The 11,371-nt window shown below is 45.2% G+C and overlaps 1 protein-coding gene across 4 annotated transcripts in view; it reads left to right on the forward strand.

The window, feature by feature from the left end:
- Positions 1-674: 674 nt before the first annotated feature.
- Positions 675-11,371, forward strand: part of RAB27A (RAB27A, member RAS oncogene family) — a 95,383-nt gene continuing 84,686 nt past the window's right edge. For 3 of the 4 annotated variants that reach the window (XM_017881475.1, XM_017881482.1, XM_017881467.1), the window contains exon 1: positions 675-802. The gene's annotated coding sequence lies outside the window, so the exon portion shown is untranslated. The remainder of the gene's footprint in view (positions 803-11,371) is intronic. The other variant, XM_017881455.1, reaches the window with a different exon arrangement.

The raw sequence follows: 11,371 nt of genomic DNA on the forward strand, positions 1-11,371 counted from the left end.
GTTTTAGATTCTTGAATTAGACAGTGTGAGCAGAGACTCCGTTTTGGCCATTTCCTCCAGAATTACATTGATTTTTTTCCTGCGAAAATTTTTACTTATTTTTCTCCCATGTTATTTCCAGGAATCCCAGACTTTCCCTTGCCCCGGAAAGGCCGTGTCCAGGCGGACCTGAGCCAGGAGCCGCAGGGGCGGGAATCCAGCGGCAGGGCCGGGCCTGGGACGCCGCCTCAGGAGCCGCGAGGACTCGGGAACCCCGGGCGGGGCCGGCGTGCATTCGCCTGGCACCTCCGGCTGCTACGGTGGCGACCGCGATCTGATGCCCTAGAAAACACCTTTAGAACATGGTTTTTGGGGGAGGTGAATAGGGCAGAGTCCCCAAAGGACACCTCGCCGCGCACCGGTCCTTGGTGCACTTTGTAAATGTCACCCCCGTGTCTCAAAACGAAAACACCCCTTTATCTTCTAGCGCCTTCCAGAACGGGGCAGTGGAAACTAGTGTTGGGACAAAGGAGGCGAGCAGGGCCTTTTCGGGGCTCACAGAGGACCCCTCGGAGGCGTGGCCGCCGGGGAGAGCGCGACAGTCCCCTACCCCCCGCCAACCGGGCAGGGGCCGCTACCGAGGTGACAGGAGAAGGCGGGAGGTGGAGGAGAGAAGGTCCCGCCCCACCTCGCTCTCCTTTACGGGAAGTGATGTGGGGCCAGGCGGAAAATACCCGCCAACCACCCAAAAAAGGCCGGCGGCGGGTGGACGCGGCGCGCGGGGACTCGAGCCGGGCGGGGACAGGACTGCGGGGCGAGCCAGGTGAGGGGGCCTGAGGAGCGGGAGGCTCGCGGCGGGTCCGGTCCCTCCGGGAGGACCGAGCGAGGCGTCCCCATGGGGCCGTCCTGGGGCTGGGGTCGGAGGCTGCGCCGCCCTTTCTCCTCGCCTCCTGGCACCCGAGCCCGCCGGAAAAGTGGCTTCTCTCCCAGGCCCTCAGTGCAGACCCCAGTGATGACAACCGCCTGGTGCTGGTCAGGTGCGGTCCCGGGTCCGGTCAGGGTCTCAGGTTGCCTCTGGGTTGCATCCAGGTGCGAGGGTGCCCATCGGGGTAGGAAACTTTCCTGGAGGGAAAGGAGAAAAGTCCCCGACCTCCCGCACGCCCCCCAGTTCATTCCTCCCTCTTTTGCTTTCAGTTTAACTGTTTAACCTGGTTGCCCTCTCGTTGGTGAGGGTCTGGACTGCAGACTAGCTGCGAGGGAGGGGCTCTCCCTTCTCCTGTCAGTAAGACAGAAAACTCGACCTGGCAGCCAGGCCCTCCTGTCGGGACTGGTGGTGGGCTGATGTGATGACAGGCTTTAGTAACTATTGCCAAAGCCTGTCTCTGTCCCAATAGATCACCAGTTCAGCAAAGTCAGGCCTGAAGCGAAGGGAATTTTGTGAGCCCTGGACTGTGGAGCCTTCCCAGCCTTTCAGCTCCTGCTGGCCACCTGGGCCCGCATGGCCTCAGGGTCTTCTGCTACAGGGTCCTCTTCCTTACCCCTACAGCTAACAGCTGTTCTTTCCTTCTGGATGGATTCTCACTTTTTATGGTTGGTTGATCAGTCAGATGTTGGAGTTAGGGGTTGAGGGATTATAGAGTTGTGCTATGTACGTTTTCTCTAATCATTGCTAATTAAATTTGTTGATTCTCCACTCACTGTTCTTGTTACTTTTTTTTTTTCCCCGGCCTTCTTAAAACTTGCTTTAGAAGGAAAATACAGTCTGGAAAACAGTTTCTGCAGATGGTTAGAAGTGAAGAAAGGTTAATATAATGCTGAAGGAACTTGACTGAGGATCATTATTTTCTGTATTTTGTGTTGGTTTATGTTGTTTTATGTTTTCATTCCTACTTTTTTCTTCCTTCCCACCCTTTCTCTTCTTCCCTCCCTTGATTTTTTCCCTCCTTCCTTAATTTTTATGACCTGCTTTAATTTTAATTTCATTGAAGTATATTTAATCTATTTTCCTTTTTTTTTTTTTTTTTTTGAGACAGAGTCAGACTCTGTAACCCAGGTTGGACTGCAGTGGCGTGATCTTGGCTCACAACAACCTCTGCTTCCTGGATTGAAGTGATTCTTTTGCTTCAGACTCTAGAGTAGCTGGGATTACAGGCATGCGCCATCATGCTTGGCTAATTTTTGTATTTTTAGTAGAGGTGGGGTTTCGCTATGTTGGCCAGGCTGGTCTCGAACTCCTGACCTCAAGTGATCAACCCGCATCAGCCCAAGGATTATAGGCTTGAGCCACCACACCCAGCCTATTTTTCCTTTTGTTGTTTGTGCTTTTGATGTCAAATTTAAGAAAACATTGTCAAATTCAAGGTCATGAAGATTTATACTTATGTTTTCTTCTAAAAGTTTTATAGTTTTACCTCTTACATTTCATTCTTTGATCCATTTTAAGTTAATTTTTAAATATGATGTGAGGTAGGAGGTCTAACTTCAACCTTTTGTGTGTGGATATCCAGTTCTTTCAGCACCATTTGTTTAAAAGACTGTTCCTCTTTGAATAGTTTTGGCACCTCTGTTGAGATAAATTGACCACGAATGTAAAGGTTTCTTTCTGAACTGTCAATTCTATTCCATTGATCTGTATGTCTGTCCTCAAGCTAGTATCATACTACCTTGATTATTGTAGCTACATAGTGTTTTGAAATCAGGATATGTGAGTCCTTCAACCTTGTTCTTTTTCAAGATTGTTTTGACTGTCCAGTTCCCTGAATTTCCATATGAATTTTTTTTTTTTTTTTGAGTCGGAGTTTTGCTGTTATTTCGCAGGTTGGAGTGCAATGGCACGATCTCGGCTCACTGCAACCTCTGCCTCCCAGGTTCAAGTGATTCTCCTGCCTCAGCCTCCTGAGTAGCTGGGATTACAGGCATGTGCCACCACGCCCAGCTAATTTTGTATTTTTAGTAGAGACAGGGTTTCTCCATGTTAGTCAGGCTGGTCTCGGACTCCCGATCTCAGGTGATCTGTCTGCCTCAGCCTCCCAAAGTGCTGCGATCACAGGCATGAGCCACCGTGCCTGGCCTTCCATATGAAATTTAAAGTCAGCTTCTCAATTTCTGTTGTTTTGGTTCTAGAATAGATGTAAGGGTTTTGAAGTGAACAACAATCTCTAGGAGCCACACTTTTGAGTTTTCTCTTCCAAAGCTGCTTTTCCCCAAGTCTTCTCCATCTTAGTGAATAGCAACTTCACTCTTCCAGATGCTCACACCAAACATCCTGAAATCATTCTTGATTCTTTCTCTTATACCCCACATTACATTCCTCAGCAGGCTAAGTGTGGTGGCTCACGCCTGTAATCCCAGTACTTTGGGAAACAGGTGGACGGATCACAAGGTCAGGAGATCAAGACCATCCTGGCTAACACGGTGAAATCCCATCTCTACTAAAATACAAAAAATTAGCTGGGCATGGTGGTACGTGCCTGTAGTCCCAGCTACTTGGGAGGCTGAGGCGGGAGGCTGAGGCAGGAGAATCGCTGAACCAAGGAGGCAGAGGTTGTGGTAAGCCGAGATGGCGCCACTGCACTCCAGCCTGGGCAACCTAGTGAGACTCCATCTCAAAAAAAAAAAAAAAATTCCTCAGCAAATCTCACTGATTCTACTTTAAGAATACATCTGGCCGGGCGCAGTGGCTCACGCCTGTAATCCCAGCACTTTGGGAGGCTAAGACAGGTGGATCATCTGAGGTCAGGAATTCAAGACCAGGCTGGCCAACATGGTGAAACCCCATCTCTACTAAAAATACAAAAATTAGCTGGGCATGGTCATGGGTGCCTGTAATCCCAGCTACTTGGGAGGCTGAGGCAGAAGAATCACTTGAACCTGGGAGGCGGAGGTTGCAGTGAGCCAAGATCGCACCATTGCACCCCAGCCTGGGTGACAGAGTGAGACTCCATCTCAAAACAAACAAACAAACAAACAAACAAAAAATACATCTAGGATGATAACCATTTCCCACCACTTCTGCTGCTTCCACCAGGTTCCTATCATCTCTGTCACCTGGATTACTGCAAAAGCCTCCTAAAGGACTTCCCTGCTTCCACCCTTACTGCTGCACACTCTATTCTTAACGCAGCAGCCAGGGTCTATTATGTCACTCTGCTTGAAACTCTCCAATGGCTTTTTATCTCAGAAGAGACAGAGTCCTCACCATGGTCTCTACAGCCCTTGCATGGAGTGTGGCTTCATCTGCTATCACTCTTTCCTTTGCTGACTTCTGCTACAGCCATACCTCAGGACCTTTGCCCTTGTTTCCTCTCCCTGGAATGCTCTTCCCCTCAGATGTCTGTGTGGCTTTCTTACTTATTTCACTCAGGTGAAAAGTCATTTTTCTAGAGAGGCCTTCTTTGACCACCTCATCTAAAATAGTATCCCTCACCCATCCCATCATTTTCTGCCCCCTTACCTTGCCTTGTTTTCTTTAGAGTATTTATAGTACTGTCATACACAAACCAGCACATACACACAATATTTGTCTTTCACTGATAGAAGACAAGCTCCATGATGGCCAGAAATCTGCCTTGTTCACTGTGATGTCCACAGCACATAGAATGGTTTCTGACATATATTAAGCGCTCAAAAAGATAGGTGCTGAACTAATGAAAAAGGGAACGGAAGACGGAGCAATAGGGATCATTCTGCCATTTCTCTCATCCAAGAACTAACCAGGCCCAACCCTGCTTAGCTTCCAAGATCAGAGATCAGGTGCATTCAGGGTGGTATGCCTGTAGAGTGTTCTGCTATTTCTTTCCTACTATTCCATCCATTTTTTTTTTCTAAGAGAAGCAATGTCTATAGATATACCAGCATCTCCTAAGTCTCTCACCTTCTGTCCTACTTTCCCAAAAATAATAGTCTTATCTTCCTTAAAAAGGGGAAGTTCAAATAAGTAGAAAGGTGAGGCTGTCGGTCCTTTCCACAGTGGCAGACCGGAGCCCTCTGTCTGTATCCTGGGCGAACTAGGCAGGGCCATTCAGTGCGTATCTCCAGGGTGTTGTCCTTTTGTGCTGATTTAGGAAGAGTGAAGGTTTTTGGAAATTTAAGAAAATGGAAATTCATTTCTTATTTATTTATTCAATGGAAACAGGGTTTCACCATGTTGGCCAGGCCCCTGCGAAGGGAAATTGTCTTGCCATTGCTAAAACAAGATTGGATCTTGAAGAGAGTAATTTTTCCTTTCTATAGCCTTCACTTTTTATGCCGCATGCAGGTTTTGCTTGGACTGTATTTGTTCTTCTTCTTGGTCAGGAAGTTTGAGTTTATGATTTGGTTTCCCTTAAGCTAAGTGCAGACAGGAGCCCTGAGCTGGAGGCAGAGATAAAGGGTCTGTAATTTACCTGTGTTCATAGGGTAAGGTGTGTGGAGTAGAGAGCATTCAGCTCTGTTTGGACACTCTGGTTGTGCAGGTACTTGTATGATTGAGGTCTAGTAACACTCATATTTTATTTAGTGTCAAGTAAAATTAGATGCCTCTCTTACTCAAGAGGAATGCTGAAAATTTTGTTCCTCCTTTCCTGTTTTTTGTTTGTTTGTTTGTTTTTCCTCTGTATATGTTGCCCTTAAACAGAAGTTTACCATGTAGTGCTTTAGTCAACCAACCTCCCATGTGTATGGAGTTAAGAGTTTTGATTCTAACGTGGGGATGGAGGTGGGGTGCCAGATTTAGCAAACTAAAAAATGTTAAATATGCATTGCAGATAAACACTGAATAATTGTTTCCTATATCTTATGCATTATTTGGGACGTACTTTTACTAAAAAATTGTTCTTTAACCAAAATGCATATTGAAGTGGGTGTCTTGTTTTGTGCCTGGAAGCCCTAGGTGGAGGTTATGTTTATGCATAGGAAATGCATCGATCGTGAAAATGTCCAAAGAATGATTGAGCCATGGCTGACTTTTAGTGATTGTGCATATATCCAAAAGAGAGGATTTGTAAACCCAAGGAGTATTAGAATTAGAAGGAAGTTAGAGAACATTTCATTTATCTCTAGTCTTTTATAGTTAACGGAATTTACTCCAGAGAGGTTAAGTCACTTTGTCAAAGTCACATAGAGTTAGTGGCAGAGCTGGACCTGGGACTCTGGGACCAGCGGTGGTTCTGCTGCATAATCCTGTCCCTTAAGAGGTCATAAAAAAGTTACTTATGTTTTCAAGTTGACCTTTAATCACATCTGTAGCCATCCACTCAAGATCACCTCATTATCATACTGTCCTTCAGTGCCCAGATCCAACATGTGTCAGCCAAAGCCATTCTCATGAGACACCTTGACTTTTCCCTGAGAGCTGCATGACTGTTGAAAGCCCCACGTGGTTCTCTTCCCTGCTGTTATGCCAGAAAGCCTGTAGTTCAATGTATTTTTTTTTTTTTTTTTGAGATGGAGTCTCGCTCTGTCGCCCAGGCTGGAGTGCAGTGGCATGATCTCAGCTCACTGCAAGCTCCACCTCCCGGGTTCATGCCATTCTCCTGCCTGGGCTTCTTGAGTAGCTGGGACCACAGGCGCCCGCCACCACTCTGGGCTAATTTTTTTGTGTTTTCAGTAGAGACGGGATTTCACCCTGTTGGCCAGGATGGTCTCGGTCTCCTGACCTTGTGTTCTGCCAGCCTCGGCCTCCCAAAGTGCTGGGATTACAGGCGTGAGCCGCTGCACCCGGCCTATTTTTATTTTGTTTATGGTTTTGTTTACACTTTTGACCCTCTTGAGTATTTATTGTAAGGTGCTTTGATTAAGGTGGTCTTACTGAGTATATAATTCCACAACAACTAAGTGTTGTCTTATGGGAAGCCTGCTTGCTTTGAATGGCCTATTCCCACAAAACTTCTCACCCCTTTTTATTTTGGTAGAATAAATATGGAAGATATACATATGACAAGGACCAAGGTAGATAGACAGGTATATGTGACTTGCTTACTAGAGATCTGTTCTTTTTAAACAAGATTTTATTATTTTTTATTACAATTATTTGTACCTCTTTAAAAGAAAGCAGCCTTGAAAATGAACATGCTTTCTCTAACTGCTATTTGAATACCATATTTCAGAACCACTAATCTTGTTTTTTCGTAGTCTCATTGGTTAATTCATATAAAGTCTTACCAGCTGCCAGGTCAAAGCATAATAATAAAATTGGTTGCCAAGAGACTGAAAAACCTGTTCATCCTTATTTGCTACAGTTTATCTACCTTGGCCTGATCCCAACCTCATGGGAGGCTGGTCAAGTCCTATCAGGGTATGGCTGAATACTAATCTCCTGTGTATTTGTATCTTTAAAAGCAAAGACAAGGTCTAAATCAGCTAGTTAAACACGATAATAGGATACTTTTATTCTTGCTGTACTAGCCCTAATAAGAGGGGAAATGAAACATACAGAAATAGGTCATGGCTTAAATGTTCATTTGCAATACCAGAGAGTTTTAAAATATAACCTATGATTGTGGTCAGGATTTCTTTGTTTCTTGCTAAGAAATCATTACGAAAATAGTGATTTTCATAATAAATCTCATCATTACAAGGAAACAACTCCAAGAATGAGTGAAGAGGTCTAGCGGTCCTTGAAAAGATCAGGCATTGTCCTCACAGTCAAATACTAGAGACCTAGGCCGGGCGCGGTGGCTCAAGCTTGTAATCCCAGCACTTTGGGAGGCCGAGACGGGCGGATCACAAGGTCAGGAAATCGAGACCATCCTGGCTAATACGGTGAAACCCCGTCTCTACTAAAAGAATACAAAAAACTAGCCTGTAGTCCCAGCTACTTGGGAGGCGGAGGCAGGAGAATGGCGTGAACCTGGGAGGCGGAGCTTGCAGTGAGCTGAGATCCGGCCACCACCGCACTCCAGCCTGGGCGACAGAGCCAGACTCCGTCTCAAAAAAAAAAAAAAATACTAGAGACCTAATGTGACTTTTCTCGTTAGGGACAAGGTCAGCTGTCCCAGGCCCCACGTCTGCTCTAGGCACAGAGGGCTGTGTAGTGAAGTGGGTTGTGGTACTTCCTCAGGCGGTGGCTCATTCCTGTGTTCCGGAGCTCCTGCTTGAATGTGGAAGAATCAACACAGTCAGGACTCAGTAGGTCGGTTTTTAGTCTCCATATTCCTGATTATTAACTATGTGATATCACACCAGTATCTCTCAATTGGGGTTGATTTTCTCCCCTGCCCCACCCCACATGGGACATTTAGCAATGCCTGGAGACATTTTTGACGGTCACAACTGGGGAGTTACTCCTGGCATTTAGTGGGTGGAGGCCAGGGATGCTGCAAAACATTCTCAGTACACAGGACAGCCCCCAACAAAGGATTATCCTGCCTAAAATGTCAACAGTGCCGAGGCTAAGAAACCCTGCATTAGACAACTCATTCAACCTCTTTGGCTTGCAGTTTCCCAAGTTACACGTTCTCTCCATCACGTAAAACTAAGCCTAACTCTACCACTGTTGTCTTTCTAACCTCTCCCTCACCCCAATCCTAAATCAGTAAATATGGGGTAGGGCTCAGCCTGTTATTTATTTATTTATTTATTTATTTATTTATTTAATTTATTTATTGTCTCCACATGGGATTCTGATGGGCAGTTGCAGTTGAGGCTGAGAACCACTGCCCCCAGGGATCATGCAAAATGGGGTTCTCGTGGAGGTGCCAGGTTGGCCATAAGAGAGGAGTGGACCCTCTCGGAACAGCCTACCAGCAGGAGGAGGTGAGAGGCCTGTCTATTGCGTGCTTCCACATGAGCAGAAGCCACATGCGTGAGGGACCACAGAGAACATGTACCTGAAGGGTTACACAGGGACTTGGGCTCTCAGTCTCTGCACGATAAGCTCTCAGCTGCCAGGAATGTCTACTTCCCAGATTTCCGGCTGACCACCATACCCTGGAAAGGAAATGATAAAACTGGACAGTTTCTTTATTAACACCCTGATTCTAGCTTCATTAGAGTTTCTCTGGGAGGTTGAAAATCAGTAACAAAAAACCTCACCCTGAGTCATCAGCCCATTTTGCCACCCAGATAAGGAAACCACATTTGTTACACTTACAGAATTGTGTAATTTAAGAGCTGGTAGGGACCTTGGAAATTGTAGCTCAGGCTCCTCTCCCGGAAGTCCAGAGCTGTGCCTCAGGTCACATGGCTAATTGATGGCAGGGATGGTTCCAGAAGCCTGGTCTGCTGGTTCCCTGGTGTGTTCTTTTTATGTTCTTATTCTAATATTTCTTGATTGGAACCAGTTGTACTGTGGACAATCCAAAATTGTGTGTGTTGTTCAAAGGAAGTGACTTATAGATGGAACTTTGCTAACACCCAGAGTCTCTTCCTTGAACTCCTCTGAAATATGTTAGGAGGCGAAACAAGTATATCATGATTTCCCTATGTTAAAGCAGTGCAGAAATATCCAAGTGCCTTCTCTGTGCCAGCTGCTGGTTAAAGGCCTGTACTGCTACTTTTCCGTTTCAATTCTTGCGCCTCCCTGCCATAGCCCATTTTTCACACAAAGCCAGTGATGTCCAAAAAAAGGAATTCATACTTCTGAGGAGCATGAAACAAAATTTTAAAAAATTAAAGGAATCCAGGTCATATCCTTCTGCTTAAAATCCCCTAGTTGCTTTCACTGTAGTAGTTGTAAGATCCAAATATGTAGCTGTGGTCTGTAAGGGCCTCTGGTTTCTTTTTTTTTCCTTCTTCCTTCCTTTCCTACTTTCCCTTCTCCCTTCCGTTCCCCCTTCCCTTCTCCCTTCCTTCCCTTCCCTTCTTTCTTGTCTTTGTCACCCAGCTCACTGCAGCCTCAACATCCTGGGCTCAAGTGGATCCTCCTACCTCAGCCTCCCAAGTAACTAGGACCACAGGAACATGTCACCATGCTGGGTTAATTTTTGTATTTTTAGTAGAGATGAGTTTTTACCATGTTGGCCAGGCTGGTCTTGAACTCCTGACCTCAAGTGATCTGCCTGCCTTGGCCTCCCAAAGTGCTGGGATTACAGCTGTGAGCACTGCACCCATCCTGGACTTTATTTTTAAAATGAAATCAGAATGCCAGTTTATTGATACATGAGAAATGGAACTGCTAAGCATAGTAGATTCCTTTCTTTGAAGACAGTGTATGCTTCCTATAGGAAGAATATCCAGGTGAAGCAAATATAAATATAAAAACAAAATATAATATAAAAGGAGAAAGCTACTGGGTAAGTATAGACTCAGCACCCAGTGAATTGGAAATCAAAAAGACCCAAGAGCTTTAATGCTGGAGGAAGATTACCATGTTAATGGCTCCTCAAAACTGGCTGTACATGAAAATTGCATGGGAAGCTTTTGTTTAAAACATACCCACAAAAGAGTGTAAATTGGTTCAACCATTGTGGAAGACAGTGTGGTGATTCCTCAAGGATCTAGAACTAGAATTACCATTTGACCCAGCAATCCCATTACTGGGTATATACGCAAAGGATTGTAAATCCTGCTAGTATAAAGACACATGTACACGTATGTTTATTGTGGCACTATTCACAATAGCAAAGACTTGGAACCAACCCAAATGTCCATCAATGATAGACTGGATTAAGAAAATGTGGCACATATACACCATGGAATACTATGCAGCCATAAAAAAAGGAGGAGTTCATGTCCCTTGCAGGGACATGGATGAAGATGCAAACCATCATTCTCAGCAAACTGTCATGAGGACAGAAAACTAAACACCGCATGTTCTCACTCATAGGTGAGAATTGAACAATGAAAACACTTGGACACAGGGCGGGGAACATCACACATCGCAGCCTGTCGTGGGGTGGGGGGAGGGGGAGGGATAGCATTAGAAGAAATGCCTAATGTAAATTTTGAGTTGATGGGTGCAGCAAACCAACATGGCACATGTATCAAACCTGCACGCTGTACACGTGAACCCTAGAACTTAAAGTATAATAATAATAATAAAAAACATACCCACAAGAAACAACAACACATTTTTCAGTCTCTCCTTTGGAGATTCTAATTTATTAGGTTTGTGGCAAGGCCTCGGGAATCTATGTTTTATTTAAAATACTGCTGTAGTGATTGATGGTGGACAACCTGGTTTGGGAACCAGTGCCTAGCTCACCTTTACTTCCAGCATGAGTAAACTCAGGCTGGAAGAGATCATATGTGTCATGCAGAGTCACACAGCAAGTGAGTGGGAAGATAGAATTCAAATCTCTCTGTCCTCTCTATGCATCGTTCAAACAACGCAGTAAGATTCTCAGGGACAGAGGCAGCACAGCCTCGGAAATTGTTGGTTTCTTAGTTTTTTCCTCTATATACATGTAACTAACCAGTGTAGTGTCAAACAGGAAATATACACAGCATAGTTTTTTTTTTTTTTTTTTTTTTT

The sequence above is a fragment of the Rhinopithecus bieti genome, unplaced genomic scaffold (assembly GCF_001698545.2).
Source record: "Rhinopithecus bieti isolate Rb0 unplaced genomic scaffold, ASM169854v2 scaffold_1106, whole genome shotgun sequence".
In the NCBI taxonomy this organism is placed as follows: Eukaryota; Metazoa; Chordata; class Mammalia; order Primates; family Cercopithecidae; genus Rhinopithecus; species Rhinopithecus bieti.